At 35.8% G+C, this 18,782-nt stretch overlaps 1 pseudogene; it reads left to right on the top strand.

Moving 5' to 3' along the window:
• Positions 1 to 1,220: 1,220 nt before the first annotated feature.
• LOC131859190 (uncharacterized) overlaps positions 1,221 to 18,782 on the top strand; it is a 37,027-nt pseudogene continuing 19,465 nt past the window's right edge.

Here is an 18,782-nt window from a genome sequence, read left to right as displayed (position 1 = left end):
TAATAGGATTGTAAGGTTGCCATCAATGACAAAACCTTCAATCACCTACAATGTCTCATTGGAGTGTGCATATGCCAACAAAAGAGATTGTTGTTTGAGAGAGACTATTACTCTTTGTATTCTGGTTATGATCTTTTTGGAGATTGTTGGTTTTTGGCATTTCTGTTTTGGCACTTTGATGGTTTTTCCATCTTGTGTGCCATCAATGCCAAAGGGGGAGATTGTTGGTATTTTGGTATGGTTTTGTCAATGATGTCAACACCTACATAGTTTTTCTTAATCTTTATTCATAGTTATGTGCATATTTCACATTCTATAATTAGGATATCAATTGCTATGGCTAAACACTAGCATGATGTTTGTGTTGTGGTATAGATGCATGGAAACATAATTATGGGATTGTTATATTATAGAGATCATAAATCTAGATATCACATATTAGTTATATTATAGAGATCATAAATCTAGAGATCATAAACACAATAGAGATCCCGATGGAGACTTAATTGGATGTAGCATGTCGCACCAAAGTTGTTAGAGTATGCTAAGCTAGTACATAATGTTTCCTAAAGCTACTTTAGTATTTTACCCAGATCATTATCTACCAAAACTAACTATAGTAATCCTTTTGAGGATTCATTTCATGGTGCTAGATCTTCATTCAGTTCCACTTCTTGTTGGAGAAAAGAACAGTTATTTCTTGAGGTAGATGAATATCCCATCAACAAAGGACAAGACCCTTTCTAGAATATAACGAATTCTACTCCAACAAAAGATCATGGGGGTTTCACTAGAGATATTGAATAAGAGATAGACTTCTATTGCTGCATAAAAGCATTGGCATATTCTTCATTTATTGATGTAAACTCTCTGTGATGCCACCACAACCAACAAAGGTGTAAAAAGTTGTTTGCAATGCATGGATTTTTAGGATTGTCCTTTGAGAAAATAGAATTAAATTATGGAAGCAGGATCTGCCAGCTCCTGAGGGAATCTTGATGAAAAATAACTGTAAAATATTTGGGCGAGCTTATATGCAAAAAACTCATGCTTCTTGATGGGTTTATGTACAGAAATAAGCACGAATTAAGTGGTAAAAGGGCTTCTGGAAACAAAAGGACAGAGAGGCAGTGGAAGTGAAAATTTCTGGTGTTGTGTCTGCTCCATCTCAGAATAGGAATGACGAAGGTGTTGTAAGAGGAGCTGAGAAGGGTGTTGGAAGAAGTGGGGGTGTTTACATTCCCCCATTTAAGCTGGCTCAAATGATGAAAGATGTGGAAGACAAGAGCAGTGTGGAATACCAGCGCATGACATGGGATGCCCTTCGGAAGAGTATTAATGGGTTAGTAAACAAGGTAAATGCATCTAACATCAAGAACATCATTCTAGAGTTGTTTGCAAAGAATCGCATCTGTGGGAGGGGTCTATTTTGTAGGTCTTGTATGAAATCCCAAATGGCGTCCCCTGGATTTACAAATGTTTTTGCTGCGTTGGTTGCTGTGGTAAATACAAAATTTCCTGAAGTTAGCAATCTGCTTTTGCGAAGAATTATTTTGCAGCTCAAGAGGGCATACAAACACAATGACAAGCACATGTTGATAGCAACAGCCAGATTCATAGCTCATTTAGTGAATCAACAAGTTGCACATGAGATCATTGCCTTGGAACTTCTCACCCTTTTACTAGAGAACCCCACAGATGACAGTGTAGAGGTTGCTGTTGGGTTCATGAAAGAATGTGGTTCTTTGTTGCAAGACCTTTCACCCAAAGGTCTCTATGGGATTTTTGAAAGATTTAGAGTTATTCTCCACGAGGGGGAAATTGACAAATGAGTACAATTTTTAATTGAAGGCCACACTTGCAATTCACAAAGCTAATTTCGAGGGTCATCCAGGCGTGCATCCAGAATTGGACCTTGTAGAGAAAGAAGATCAATTAACACATGAAGTTTTCCTAGAAGATGAACTTGATCAAGAAGCTGGTTTGGATGTTTTCAAGCCATATCCTGATTTCTTAGAGCATGAGGCAACCTATGAAAAACTGAAGAAAGATATCCTTGGAGATGCTTCTTCAGATGAAGTAGAAGGGGAGAATGATTCAGGTGATGATTCAGATGATGATGATGATGAAGAGGAAGGTGAGGAAGCACTGAGAATACAAGATGAGACAGAGACAAACTTAGTCAATTTAAGACATACAATTTATTTGACAATCATGTCAAGTGTTGATTTTGAGGAAGCTAGTCATAAGCTACTAAAGATCAAGCTTGAACCTGGTCAAGAGATGGAATTATGCATCATGTTGCTAGAATGTTGTAGTCAAGAGAGAACATACCTTCGTTATTATGGTCTTCTTGGGCAAAGATTCTGTATGATCAATAAAATTTATGAGGAATTTTTTGATATGTGTTTTGTACAACAGTATTCTATGATACACAAACTGGAAACAAATAAACTACGTAATGTTGCAAAGTTTTTTGCCCACTTACTTGGCACAGATGCTCTTCCATGGTATTTTCTTGCTTATATACGTTTGACAGAGGAAGCTACTTCTTCCTCTTCCCGTATTTTTATAAAGATTCTCTTCCAGGAGCTGGCAGAGCAGCTTGGTATATTGTTGCTTAATGAAAGGTTGAACGATCCAACAATGCAAGAGTCTTTTGATTCAATTTTTCCAAAGGACAATCCCAAAAATTCATGGTTTGCTATCAATTTCTTTACTTCTATTGGTCTTTGTGGTATCACTGAGAGTTTACGTGAGTATTTGAAGAATATGCCAAGTCTTATAATGCAGCAACAAAAGTCTATTCTTGAGTCAGATGAATCTACCTCTAACGACGATTCTTCTAGTTCATCAGGTTTGTCAGATTCTGATACATTAGACTCAGATTCTAAGAGTGAAACTGACAGTGAGAGGAGTAAGGAGTCACCAAGAAAGAAAAATAATTGAAAGCATGACAATGAGTATGAAAAAACAAGAAGAAAGAAAAGGGCGAGGGCATTTGAATTGGAGGATGAAAGTGACAGTGAAAAAATCAGAAGGAAAAAGAAAAGGAATTGCACTTTAGAAGGCCTAAGAGAAAAAACATTCATTGAAGGCCTAATAAAATGATGCAAAGAGGCTAGTGGGTAGTCATATAGAAGGCCTAAGAGAAAGAACAATCATTGACATTTCTTGAGAATTTCAAAGGGGAAAATAATAGTGATGGAGGATTGATGTGTGACAATCATTGAAACTCATATCAATAAGGGTCAAAGCACATAACAATGATGCCTAAGGATAGTAAATAGTAAATATCTATGTCCACGATAGCCAAAAGAAAGCATACAAGGCAAAACATGATTCCATCCTTCCAAAATAGAGAACAACATTATTTTCACAGTTGTAGCAGTAGTTAACTTGGTAATCATTATCAATAAATATAGTCTTCGTACAATCTCAACGCATGGAAAATAAAGTATCATACAATTGCAACATCAAGATCTAAGATAGTGGACAACATAAAGGGTAAAACAAGGCTCGTATATTCACTCATATGATTGTTATAGTGTTATTATAATAAGGTGTTCATAGTATTATCAAAAGAGAAATTATAGGTCCAAAATTAAAGACCAATCTTAAGACACCCCTGTCTAATAAGGGAGTAAATCAATAGCCAAAATGAATGAATAAGAGGCCACAAAATAAGAAGGTATAAATAAAAGGGCTTATTTATATGGAGAAAAGAAGCATTAAAGAAGAGTTTTGCATCAACCAAGGGTAGAGATAAAGGAAAATTAACTTTTCTATACAATCCAAGGTCACCATTTCAGTGATATAAAGATAGAGTAGTGCTTATGGATAGTTGACAACAATCACGAAGAATGAGAAGAAAGGATGTAAAAAAGATTGTCCTAAATCACGTTGAAGAGAACACAAAGATGCAGTCTATGTAGTAGCACAAAGGGAAAAAGCCAAATAAAACCTTCATTTTCTAAGCCAAATCAGTAGGGCATTGAATAATAAATGTGAAGAATGTTGTTATTTTAACACATAAAGACACTAAGACATACAGTCCTTAGGTCTACAAAGATCACATCATTAATATACAGATTGTTGATGCCACATTCAACAATAATAAAGTTCCAAACACATAGATGTCATCCAAACATAGAGATCATGACATATAGAAGTCATCATAACAAGACATCATGAGTAGCTACAACCATAGGACTCATAATGCAATGAACATTTTCAGTCCCAAAGCTTCTTTACAGTCATAAGATCATAAAGACAATTAAATGTATAAGAAAGGGTAGTATATCAGTGAAAATCACAATGAAAAGGGACATAAGGGTAGCCAATAACATGAAGTGGAGGCTTCCAAACAATGATCAGTACAACCTACCCTAGAACTACAATCATAGAACATGAACAATGCGACATTTTCAACAAGTGCAGAGATGAAAAAATATTTGTGGGCCTTAAGAGTAGTGGCATATTCATGTGCCTTAAGAGTAGTGACCCGTCACAAGTTATGCATAGAGGGTCAATGCTAAGTATAGCCATGGAATGGTCATTGAAGACCTTATTCGACAATGTCAACGAGCTTCTTGAGAGACTGAAGAAGAATTGAAGGATATCTCAAGAAACAATCTTTTGACTATTAAAAGGGATAAAATTATGGTAGCAGTCATTGTCAAAGATGCCAAAGCAAGTATCATAGTGCATCAAACTATAATGACAGTGAGACAAAGAATCACAAACAAAGACTAAAATTTTCAGTCAGAGTGATAACAAATAGAGCAAGCAACCCATAGTTGTTTCAATAGTTTGAAGAGAATTCCTTGAGAGAGAACAATGCAAGCTCAAGTTGAAGAAGGATACAAGCATCGAGGCACTTAACATAAGCCAGGTAAATAGTGATTCTAAGCCTTTGATAGTAAGAGAAACCAAAAGGAATGTTGTGACAAAGATGTGTGGTCAGAATAGGGTCTTCATAAGATTTAATAGTCATGACCAACATTGTAAAAAATCATCAAAGTAGCCTTAGTATACTTCAAGGACAGTCAAAGAAGCCTATGATAGCATTGAAGGGACAATGACAACATGTGCATCTAGTAGACAGTAGCCTTTTAAAGGTCATAGAAGTCATGTCATGGTTCCATGAAAGACGAAGATAGCTCTGTGATAAAGAGTCTCAGTCATACCCAAGTTCAAAATAAAGTTTGCAACCTCAATAAAAAACATACATCACTGTGAACTTTTCCATAAGATATCTCTATGAATGGTCAAAAGACAATTCTCACAATATCATGACACTATCACAAATTCTGCAATCATGAGAATAGATATAAAGATCAAAATATTGTTGCTCATATTAATTAAATAATAGTCTATTTGACTGTCATGGGTTGAATAGAAATATAGGTCTAAAAGGGCTTCAAGGAGCAATCATCCATAGTAATTATGCAAGATGATCATGAAGGTAATTAGACATCAATCAACTTAATATCTTATACAAGGATTGCATACCACAAAGCCATTAGATATGTTTGAGATGAAAAGGAAGAGTTAGATGGTTTTGGTTCAATGATGATAATTTCTATTTTCAAGTAATTTGATTCGGTATATTATACTGAAACATGATTTCATAACTAACATTTCAACTTCTATATAACTAGTTCTATAGCCCAATTTTCTTGCTTGTGAAGAAAGACCATGTCAGACAATATCAACGAACAACAAAATAAGGAGACAATTGCTAGATTGTGGTCTAACTTGAAAAGAAAAGGTGATGGAAAATGTTATTGTCCATACAAAATTTGTAAGGGGTTAAAGACTAGAATACTTCTAATCAAAACAACGAAGAAACATTGTAGGCTGCATGGTCACATTGAAGGTGGACATGATTATCATCCATTGGTAAGTTTTTCATTATATCGTTTTAATAATTTATATACATAATAAATCACATGATGATGAGATCATGATCACAGTTTATTTATGTTTATCAATTTTATATAGGTCGAGCACCCCAGAGCACATGGTATGGATCAACACAACCCTGAGAATATGGTTTTTGAAGTGGATGAACATGGAGGTGTGATAATCGAAGTTGAAGATAATGATCCCATGGAATATGACGATCATGAGCCAGAAAACACAATTGAAGATGATGGTACAAATACATTGATCCATGACTCATTTATTACTCATGTATCTAATCATGATGATGAAGATGACCTTGATGTTGTTCATGATGTACCTCTACTTGAGAAGCCATCTGAGGCCCTTTATGAAGGCTCACAGGCAACTCTTCTCTCCGATGTATTGTTGTTGGTGAACTTGAAGGTTATGAATGGTTTATCCAACATAACAACGTCACGTATGTTAAGGTATGTCATAATAAACTGTGAATCATGGTGTACCATTAATATTCTTTATATTAACAATTTTTTTTTTTTTTTTGATCTAGATTGATAGGTGAGTTTTTGTTACCACCATCAAATATTCTACCTTGCTCATACCGAAAATTATTTGCCGTTATGAAAGATATTGGAATGGAGTATCAAGCAATAGATGCTTGTCCCAATTATCATATTATATAGCACAAACAACATGAATTTCGAACTGAATGCCCTGAATGTCATATCAGTAGATATCAAACAGATCAAATAACAAAAAGGGTTCCTCGCAAGGTTCTTCACTATATTCCCATTATTCCACATATGCAACGATTATTCAAGTGCACTAGCTTGGCACAATTTATAGATTACCATGCACACAATAGAAGTCGAGATGACATTATTCGAATGCCTGCAGATGGTTCAGCATTTATGGACATAGAGGAAAAGTGGCCACACTTTAAAGAAGAACCTCGTAATCTCAAGCTTTCATTAGCAGCGGACGGTGTCAATCCATTTGGAGAGATGAGATCTATTTACTCAGTGTGGCCTGTTTTTATTATCAACAATAACATTCCTCCATGGATGTCAATAAAGAGGGAGCACATAATGTTGGCAATTTTTGTTCCAGGTGTTTTATCATTTAAATATAGTCGTCTAAATTTAATTATAAATATTGCAATAAAATGGTCATAATAATTATGTAATGTTTTTGTTCATTCAATTAGGTAAGTACCAACTTAAAGATATGAATGTATATATCGAGCCTCTTATCGACGAGTTGCTCGAGTTATGGAATGGTGTCACTATGTATGACGTCTCTAGACCAATAGGACAAAGACAATTTCAATTCCATGCAATGCTTCTATGGACAATACACGGTGCCTTGGGGCTAACACATTTTTGTGGTATGTTATAGTGTTTAAGTTGTGCATGAACATTATAATTCAAAAAATTATCATATTTAATCCAATTATACATTATCTTGTAGGTCTTCAGCCAAAGGGAAAATTTCCATGTCCTGTTTGTGGTGCAAAGATGAAATGTCGTCAGTCAAAAAGTTTAGGAAAGCAGGTGTTTGATGAGTATAGGCACTTTCTCCACAAAAATCATAAGTATCGAAATACTGAAAAACATCTTTTCAATGGGAAAGAAGAGAATACATCAAAGCCACGAAGAATGACACCTCACCTGTGGAAGTTGGAATATAATAGAATTAATCGTCAAGGTAATGCCATTCCATCTATTGGTTTGTCATAAAACATCTTTTCTATTTTGTTTTGTTTGTTGATGATGTGATTGATGATCATGAAGGTCATGAAGGCATAAATGACCACCTTCCTAAGGGACTAAAAAGTTATCCCCGACAATTTAGTAGGTTGCCCTACTATGAGCAGTTACAAATTGTTCATTTGTTTGATAGTATGCATATTGGAAAGAATATAACAGAGACAATATGGAAAATATTGGATGGAAGGCGTGACAAAGAAAAAATTGTCAAAATATGTAGTGACATTCAGGATTCCAATCATGCAATGATAAATGTCATTCAATCAAATAGCCATGGAGACCAGATTAATATAAGTGAGCTTCCTTGGTTATTAACGGACCAGCAAAGCAATGCTATAAAAGAAGTCATACAAAAAATTCGATTTCCCATAGGATTTGCTGCGAACATAAACAATCTCATATCAAAGAAAAGTGAATTTGGGCCAGGGATGAAAACGCATGATTGGCATACCTTCATTAAGGTAATTCATGTTCTTGTGTTTTTAGTATGTATTTAAGTACTGCGCGTACGTGTACTTTTCATTGTATTATTTTACAAAAAATGAAAAGATAATTTTATAATTGTTGCAGTACATTCTACCTCTATCTCTCCCATATGACTTCGACAATAATGTCAAGTAAGTCATATATGATCTTGAAAAATACATGAGGTAAGTAGTGATATTTGTTCAGTTCGTTGTATAGATATTATATTTGTGATTTGTTTTACTTGTTATGTAATATATTTTTTTGCGTCTTGAATACCTTGTAGGTGTTTGTCATGTAAAGAAATCCATAAAGACGATATAAAATATTGGAAGAGAAAAATTCTTCATTTAATGTGTGAAATGCAAAAGTGTCTACCTCCAACTTTTTTCAATGCACAAGAACACTACCTCATACACCAAGTTGAGGAGATTGAATTGTGTGGACCTGTAAACACTAGGTCAATGTGGATGGTTGAGAGGCACTTGAAATTTTTTAAGGCTTTGGTTCGACAAAGAGCACATCCTGAGGGTTCTATGGTGGAGGGATATATGGTATACCAGACTATGGTGTACATTTCTGAATATCTTCCTAAGTTTGTAGCAAAGATCCACGTGGATCGCATTTGGGATCCCAACACCATTAACAAATTCGAAGGGGAGCACTTGACGGGGAAAGGTAGATTGAGGAAAGTGAGAGGTAATTATAAGATGTTATTGTAGTTAATTAATTTTTAATCTTCAAAATAAATCGATTGTAAGACATCTATTTATTTTTTGTACAGTTGGTCGAGAGTGGGATGCACTACATTGTATATTGCAAACAATCTTGACTGGATGATGGTATGGATTGAACGTTGTCAACATTCTGGACGCACGTTAACATGGGAAGGTGTGGCTTCATTGGTTAAAGAAGCACATCGTAATGGAGATTCCAATGTTACGCAAAGGGAAATTAATTTAGCATATGGTTTAAGAGATAAATAAGTACGTATAAATTTATTAATCACCCATATGTTTATCAACTCACAATGCAATAAATTTTACATGTTTGACATATCGCAAATCAAACACCACAACGCTATGTGCTTCAATGGCTATAAATTTCACATAAAAAAGTTGGATGACACGAAGAAAACTTGTGATTCTGGCATCACTGCAGTCTTTGAGGTGACAAATATTTCATCAAGAAATGACATACATCCTCAACAGTCTCAAAATAGATACTATGGCATTTTGGATGATATACTTGAGTGTGACTTTAATTCCTTCAAATTAGTTTTGTTCATCGTCAAATGGTACATGCTACGATTGAATAACAATGATCCTGATAGAACTGTTATTGAACATGATAATGGTTTTATAATGCTAAATACAAGGTCATTTGAACTAGTTGAGGATGAGCCCTATGTTCTTCCAAGCCAATGTGAGCAAGTATTTTACTCAGAGGTTCCACATAAACTGGGTTGGCCATTTGTTGTTAGACATGATCCAAGAGGAAGGTCGATAAAGTATAATGTGATGGAAGAAGAAGATGCCAAAGAAGTAGAAGATGAAGTGGATGATGATCACGATCGACAGTTTCTCAATGATGATGAATAAGAAGAAGAAGAAGAAGAAGAAGAAGAAGAAGAAGAAGAAGATGATGATGATGATGATGGTGATGGTGGTGGTGATGGTGATGGTGATGGTGGTGATGGTGATGGTGATGGTGATGGTGATGGTGATGGTGATGGTGATGGTGATGGTGATGGTGGCAAAGACGTTGATGATGATGATGATGATGATAATGATGATGATGTTGGCGATGATGACCTTGATGTTCATGATGATGAAGAATGAAATGTATGAGGTATGTGATTAGTATATTATCTATTTAATATTGAATTCTTGATAGAATTTTTTTTACATAATTAATTCATTAGGTTTTGAATTCTAATGCCATTACATAATTAATTCATGATGCACCTTTTAATTTGGAGATGGAGATAGGGAGAGTGACTATTTATGTGACATTTTTTAAACTGTGTTTATTTATGAAAATTGGATTATTTATTACCTATGTGATGGATGGTGATTTATGATACATATGTGATGGATTACATGTTAATGATGACACATGATATGTGATGCTAATTATGATGCTCAATTACATATATGATGACGCATCATGTGATGCTTCTAATGCTTATGATACATATGTATTTATTGTTTATTGTAGTGTCCTAAAATTGTGACACTTGCAATTTCGACTGCATTTGGGTCTTCACGATGGCGGCGCAATGTTGAACCTGAATGGAGACCCCGAAACCTATTTATGACACCAAAAACTGCATATTTCTGCACCGTGGCCTGATCCTTCCTTGCACCCTGCTATCCCGGGAGGTGGGACCATGGCGCCCAGTGCCCTGGTCCCTGGCCCTATTTTGGGCCCGGTCTCTTTTGGGCATCGGGTCTTTAAGTTTGCAAATTGGGAAATAATGTTTCCTGGTCGGCCTAAGGTCGGAAAAATCAGTCTATCAACCCTAATTGACAAGTATATAAACTACATTTCCCCTCCCATTTGAGGAGGTAAGAGAAAAAAGGAAAAAGGATGACATATGCAAGCAAGAGGTGGAAGCGATATTCAAACATTCAAACATTCAAGCATACAAGCATTCCTTCAAGCAATTGAGCATTCTAAGTCTCCATCCAAGGCTAAGTGTTGCATTCAAGACAAGGATTCAACCATTGAAGAGGAGATCACTTACAACATACAAAATACAACATTCATTACACCTTCGCATGTAAGAATACAAACATTCTTACAACAAGGTATCAGTACTTGTTTACATTACAAACATTTACATTTACAGCTCATTTCTTGGTTAATTCCAAAACTGGGGTTTGACCTAAAGGCAAACCCCTAATCCCTAACCCCCCAATCGTCCTCTCTTTTTTGTGTGTAGGTTGTAGGTACGTGGCTGTAATTGAAGATCTGGAACCCTTGTGCAGAGACGAACAGATCCCCCTTCGTTTCGCGGATTTTTCGGAGGACCGCGTGCATGCCGGGCGCCATCGTCTTGTCAACTTTCGCCCGAATTTGCAGAACAGCATCATCTCAACATTTTACTGCTAATTCCAGGTCCGCAGCTTCATCCCGTATCCCTATCTCTATTTATAAGTGAATCTTTCTTACTTTACATGCATTCCTAGTTCAATCTTTCTATCTACATTCTTTACAAAAGAGGGTATCCTTGATGTCTCAACCCTTGAGACTCATTTAGAATCCAGTCTTACATTGTGTGGGATTGGATCTTGTGGGTTTCAACCCCTCTTTTGAATGTAAAGTCCCTCCTAAGTGAAAACCGTCAATCCTAGTGACCCCCTTTCTCCTTGGAGTGGGGGAGAACACCTAGGGTTCGATTTTCCGCTTTATATTTATCAACTTACAAATGTAGTAATGCTTATGATGCTCAATTGATGGTGTTGAATTAAGGTATAGTCCCTGTGTGATGCTGTCACCCTTGGTGGGAACAGGTCATTGACTACAGACATCGTCAACCATTTAGTTGAGGATCATGCATAGTCTACATAAAGTAAAGGTAAGGAATTAAAAAATCTACAATGATTTTGATGACAACATCTTTTTATTATTTAATACTCTTTTTGTCTACAAAGTTCACATTGTTTATGTTGTGTACTATGTAATTTTTAGCTAACATAAGATAATTGAATTACATTGTACAGGACCCTGAACCCCTTTGACGAGGATCCTGCACAGTCTCATGGATGGACAGGTATAACTAGTCAATACACCCTATAGAAATAGTTTATTTTTTAAAATTACTTGGAAAACAAACTTCTTCAGTTTTTCAAACCTCGACATTAGCAGCAAATCTAATACAGTTATCAACACTTGAGGCCCCGATTGGACTTATTCCAATTTTCATCCCAAAATCAACTTTAGGGTTGACTTCTTCATCAACATTACCCTCATTTGCAAAATTTCTCTCTCATTACCAATTAACTCCCTCATTTCATGGAGTGCAGGTACCCCCAAATAGGTATTTGTCAGATCTACCTTCGTCGAGTGAGGAAAATGTAGGAATACAAAATGAAAGTGACACATGTAGTAGGTCTACAATAGAGAGATCAACAAGAGGTCAAAAGATTAGAAGAAAATTCAATAAACGCATGAAATTTTTCCTTGCTCAAGGGGGTTCATGTTCTTATGATTATGAGACCAAAGACAATATTGAGGTGCCACTGAGGTACAGACATCTACAAAAACAATGGGTACCCAAGGAACTTCCTCCAATAAACATCGATTTTTGTGTTCACGATAGGATATATAGCATAGCACCTTCGTCGTTACATGGTTTAGGCTTATTTTCCATGGACGACATAAAGGTCTGTTACAATAGAGTTGCTGAATTGATGGATTTTGTTGGACCTTGTTACAATTACAATAATTGGATGCAGATTGTTAAATATAAAAAAAGTATGCGTAGGTATGCACTGTCAGCAAATTATATACAACTGAAAGATAATGATCAAAGTAAACGAGTGGCTGTATACATTGATGGTCGGCCAAAAGCAACAAGGGATATTGCAAGTTTTATAAATAGTACGCGACCTGGGTCAACTAATAACAACCCAATTGCATATTTGAGGCGCGCGAGGGAAATCATATATTTGTATGTGCGATAAAATCAATAAGTGCAGGCGAAGATCTTCTAATCGATTGAATCGTATAGATACAAACAAAGTTAATATCATGGGGGTGGTACGTACTATATACCATTTAAATTAACCAACCTCCAATTAATGAATCCAATATACCATTTTATTATGAAGTTTTTTTGCTAAGTCTATTGGTTTAATTTCGCTAATGTTTTTTATATTTTTTCTTTGTCACAGGCCGACATGGATCCATCACATATCGCAGATAGGGATGTAGCTTGTGACACTTCTATTGAGTAGGTAAACCTCATTGTAATTGTACAAATTAGATAGAAGCAAAATATTACATTATTATGTTCTTTTTTTTAGTGATTTATACTAATTTTGTAATTGTTAATGATATTCTTGACACAGACGGATGTTCGGGGAAAGGGAAAGGGAGTTGCAGTACCTGAGCACCTTTCTAGGGATGTGGAATCATTAGGGTTAAGTGATGATGACCCTGAAGATCCCACACACCTTATGAAATTCTTTAAAATGCCTCTTAGAAAAATTAGAAAACAGATTGTTGCTTTGGCAGCCGTGCATCCTATTACTGATGAGATACGAGAGGGTGGAATTATTGCTTCAAACGGCAGAAAACTTGCAAGTAAGCAGTAATGAAAGCTTTAATTATAACAAAAGTTTAATAATGGTTTATATTTTATTCTCTTTTATGTCATTAACTAAAATACGTACGTATTGTTTTTACAGCAATTTATCCGCCCTCATGAAAGTCATTCCCATGATCAGGGTGTTGCAGGATCTTCAGGTGATGACGATTTTCTTGTATTATCGCTTGCTTGGCTTATCACTCCGAGTACCCAAAACACATCATACTTGATACTATCAATTTTCAAAATAAAGGTTCATTCTTGTTTACAATTCTTGCACTTTTCATATATTTAATGTTTGATATATTTAATGTATTATTCTTTAGGTGTTGTCAATGTTACTGTGCAAATGTTGTCGCCGCCTCATCAGAGGTTACCCGCACCTATATTGCCGACTGCAATGTTGACAACACATAGCATGCAGACATCCTCTAGTGCACGTCATATTGGCCCACCCATTGTTGGTAGATCCCTCTTTTGCTCTATCTTCTGTCATGTGTTTATTTCCCTTCAAGCGTTCTTTCTTGAATTCTAATGCCATTTCATAGTGGATTCATTTTTTGCAGGAGGAGATGCACATGAGGATGTGCCAAAGGTGACTACTACTGATAACATACCATCATTTCTTGGATCTTCTCGTATTGCTAGTACGGGAACATTGCAGGCCACATTGGTGATGAGTGACGAAGAAATGATTCCCTTAAAGATACAAAAGGTTCCAGGTACTTTAAAATTATTATATATATTCTAATTGTAATTTACTTTATGATCACTCATTTTGGACTAATGATCCCATGAAGTTTTTGCAAGCAATTATATTTTCTATAAACATCTTAGTGACATTGCATTGCAGATATTTGGGCCCACCATATGTAAAAGGTGGTACATCATATGTGAACTAACCCTAATCCACTATTTTGATTTCATATCATTGCTAGAATAGTTTTCCTTTGATCCATTTCTTGAAGTGTAATAAATATAGCTTCAGTTCATTTCTAAATCTAACAGGTTTATTTTTGCTTTAAAAGGTGGAATGACCAAGAAAAAAGGTTAAAAGATGAATTGACAAACCAAATGGTTGAATGGTTTGGAAATGACACCTTTGACAAAACCAAGCTCCTTGTAAAAGTTGGCACATATCTAAAGTATGTGAGGGACCAATACAGGACCCATTTGGAGAGGAACCTAAAGTATGAGCGTCCCCCCATGATTCCAGAGAGGGAGTGGAAGGACCTGATTTTGGATGCCAAGGAGAGAATTGAAAGTAAAAAAGGAAATACACCACTAGACGCCAGAAGAAGGTACGTGATACTATTAATAATGTAATTATGTACTAATTAATTACTCTTTATATTTATATAATCTAACATATTTCAAACTTTTTATAGACTGAGTGACACATCAAAGGCAACCAAGGCAAGGCAAGAAAAGCACGGGCAACACAAACTCGGCTCTAGTGGTTACATGAAACTTGCTGCATGAATTGTAAGTATCTCATGTAAACGAAATATTGCATCAAAATATTAATAAATTGCAAAAGTTTTTTTTTTATCAAACAATGCAAGCAAAATTCACGGTACCAAGAAAAAATGCAGGGCTCTGAATTCAATAGAGCGCCCACAAAAGATGACAAGAGAATTTCCTACCAACAAGGCTATTCAGTTGTGGCTGATCGGCTATGAGAATTGAGTGGGCATACACAACATTCGAGTGCATCCGTCACATAGGTAAATATGCTAAATGGAAGTTGTTTCAAATTGAATACTTTACCAATAATCTAATTGATGTTGAGTTCCAACATAAAGTGACTATATTTGTTTTAAATAAGCAAGCAATGATAACAAAGTGCATGTCATTGGAATGCAGCTTGCTAATCGTGAAACACCACTTGCACATGAAGGTCCGAATGTGCATCCCAGTAGTGGAGGTATTCATTTGCTATTCAAATTTATGTGTTTAGCTATTAATTTAATTAAACATCTTAATTTGTAATTAGAGTAGTAGTTAATGTAACCTTTTTTGTTAATATTTTAGAGCATGTATTTGGTGGTGAGCAAGTGGAGCATGATCTGGGTACACAACATCAAGAACGTGATGTTCCCCACTCAGGTAAAGAGGACCATTGTTATTGCTTTAAACAAATATAATTGCAATTGGTGTTCAGCATTAACGTAACCTTTAGTATTTCAACTCCAGATGATCTAGAGGGTGTTCAACATGTTGAGGTTGAGGCTACATAAAATGATGTGGCCCCATCAGGTAAAGAGCACAACAATTATGTTCTCTAAATTAATGAAATACTTGTAACAATAATTTTTTTATTTTTTTTAATTTAACCCATTTCTTTGTTATTGCAGAGGACTCCCCTTCGCTTCAGTATCCTCGTCCTTAGTATAGGACTAAGCATACATCAATATCACGAGCAGTTGGCGGAACATCTGCAAAGGGGGGAAATGATGAAGAAACCGATGTTCCACTTAGTCTTTTCATAGCTTCAAAGAAAAAACAAAGAAAGAAATGATTGTAATCTAATTTATTTGATAATGGCTGATTTTTATGTGTTAGTGAATGTAATTATGTGCTAATTAATGGCTATGGATTATATGTGTTAATTAATATTGATGAATGTTGCGTGTTAATTAATGTTAATCAATGTTATGTGATATTAATGAATGAATGCTATATTTTATTAATGGTAGAAAGAAATAAAGAATGAATGAATGTTATAAGATGTTAACGGGGAATTTAGAGTGATGTTAGGGGGGGGGAGGGGCCAAATGAGCTTCTACCTTCATGTGGTTGGCCTTGTTAAGTAGAGAAAGCTAAACTATTCTCAAAACCAAGCGAAGCTCAACAAGATAACACACTTTTCAATATTTCATTATGTTGCACAATTAATCTTATTGAATAATGTATATTGAATCTTAATTGTAGGGTCCAACAAAGCCAACACGAACAACAACACCACAAGTTGCTGGGTATAATGAACTCCCATATTGTCTTGTCTGTACACGAACAATATGAGTTGCTTCTAGTGTTGATATCCAAGGCGGGACAACAAAAGTTATGAATATGCCTCATCCTTGTAAGTTTTTTTATTACTTGTAAGTAATGAATATGCCTCATCCTTGTAAGTTTTTTTATTACTTGTAAGTCATGAATATTGCTCTTTAGTTGATTAAAATCATTTCAGTGAATGCAAATCTTGATTATTATAAAGTGATATTTGCACTATCAATTCCAAATTGAAACCCTTTCAGTGCATGCATGTTGTTTGCCAAAATGCCATCTCAAAAGTCTCAAATATGATGGCATTGGATTGCACTAGGGTAGCAGGGGGATGTCCCTTCCAAGTGCCTATATTCTAAAGGTGTCCCCATTTCAAAAACAAACCGTTTTGGGGGAGGAAATGTCCTTGTGGAAACAGGAACCCAGTGAAGACATTAAGAGAGCATGAAGGCACAACCAAGGGCCATTGAGTAGAAGGCAAAGGAAAAATCTTGGAAACAAGAGGAGGAGCACTTGGAGAAGAAGGTAGGGAAAATGGCAGTCTGACTAATAGAGAAGCTGAACTCTGAGGGCAAACTACCAGAGATAGCAAGAAACTCTCCAACCAAAACAGGGGAGACAAAACCAATAATCTCTGCTTAGTGAGGAGCTCTAGACCCCAAATCTGAAGAAAGAAACATAGCTAAAGTAAGTGAATTGGATAACAACAAGAATGTAAAGTGCACCTCTGATTTGCTAACCAAAATGCTCAAAATTAAATGAAAATCTTTAATGAATACACAAAACTATATACATATGCAGGCGCACCATGGTTGAGATGATCCAACTCCCTAGTCTCACTCTATGACAAAGCTCATGACATATCTAAATCAAAGACATCTCAAATACATCATCGGTGGAAAGCTGCAAAATGTCATTTTCATACATAAGCAAGACATACACAATTTGGCACAATCACCAAGAGAACGGTAAAAAGTGTGCCCAATTGTGTATGTCTTTCTTATGTATGAAAATGACATTTTGCAGCTTTCCACTGACGATGTATTTGAGATGTCTTTGATTTAGATATGGCATGAGCTTAGTCGTAGAGTGAGAATAGGGAGTTGGACCATCTCAACCATGGTGCGCCTGATCATATTAGCTTGAAACTGTGTGCCTCATATTAGCCTCAAACCTATGCCCCTACTGGTAGGTGGTGGGGATAGAATATCATTCACTGTACATATCAATGACTGGACAATAATAAAAAAAATTTGATAAAAATTATCATTGTCAGAATTACGACAAAGACCAAGCTTTCGACTGACGATGTAATCGACGAACATACAATGTTCTCATAAGTGAAATGTTCTAGAGTCGTTGCACTTCTGACTCAAACCACACAAACATCTGATGAGGATGTTGTACGTGTGATGACACTTCGTAGTCAGACGGTCGTCGATGTCTCCGAATGGACCGACGACACAAGCGTCAGACAAACATCATCATCGTCGGTGCGAAGTTCCAAATCGTCGTCAGCTTTGCAATGAAATCTACTGATTTCGACAAATTTTTTGACCGAAAGAGCGTTCATGCCCACCGTCGACAGAGTCCATGGGATTGTCGTATTTCTGACGGGCAGGGCATCATCGGCCAATCCAACGATGAGTTTTCAATGGCTACTTTTATCGGTACTTCGATGAAAATTAGTCGCAATTCCAACAATCGACCGTCAGAAATCAGCTCCGAATGTACTAGTGCCTCTCTCCCTATTATGAAGATAACATGAGCTTAATTATCTTCTCAATTCATAGGACTTATTTCACTTCTGATTAGATCTTTGTGAGTGGATTCATAGTTGATTTAAAGATATCATTTCTTATTTAAAACATTTGTTGCACAAACAACATCACTTGTTAAATGGCCTACCAATTGACCTCATTTAGTACACAAGAGTATGCAACTAACAAACCCAAAAATTTCCTATTAGACCTTCCACACCTCTTTGGCATACCTATTGCACACCAAAATGCAATTGCTAGTTTTAGGCTAATGTCAGATTACTCCATCAATTATCTTTGTTCACTTTCATTGCTAAAATATTTGTATGTTTGTTTCAACATCAAAACAAAAATGATGGCAAACAATCAGACAGTTGACCTAAGGTACTAGACAAGCCAAAAACAACATAACATCAATCACTAAGCTCCTTATGAAATCTAAACATCAAGCAATCCTTTTATTATTTTCACAAAAATAATAACTTGACAATTTTTAGTAAATAGGCAAGGACTCTAGCTATATCACAGCTCTTCTTTATTATTAACTTTTTATTT

The sequence above is a fragment of the Cryptomeria japonica genome, chromosome 2 (genome assembly GCF_030272615.1).
Source record: "Cryptomeria japonica chromosome 2, Sugi_1.0, whole genome shotgun sequence".
Lineage (NCBI taxonomy): Eukaryota > Viridiplantae > Streptophyta > Pinopsida > Cupressales > Cupressaceae > Cryptomeria > Cryptomeria japonica.
The sequence above is the reverse complement of the archived record's forward strand: the minus strand, read 5'-3'. Positions and strand labels throughout refer to the sequence as shown.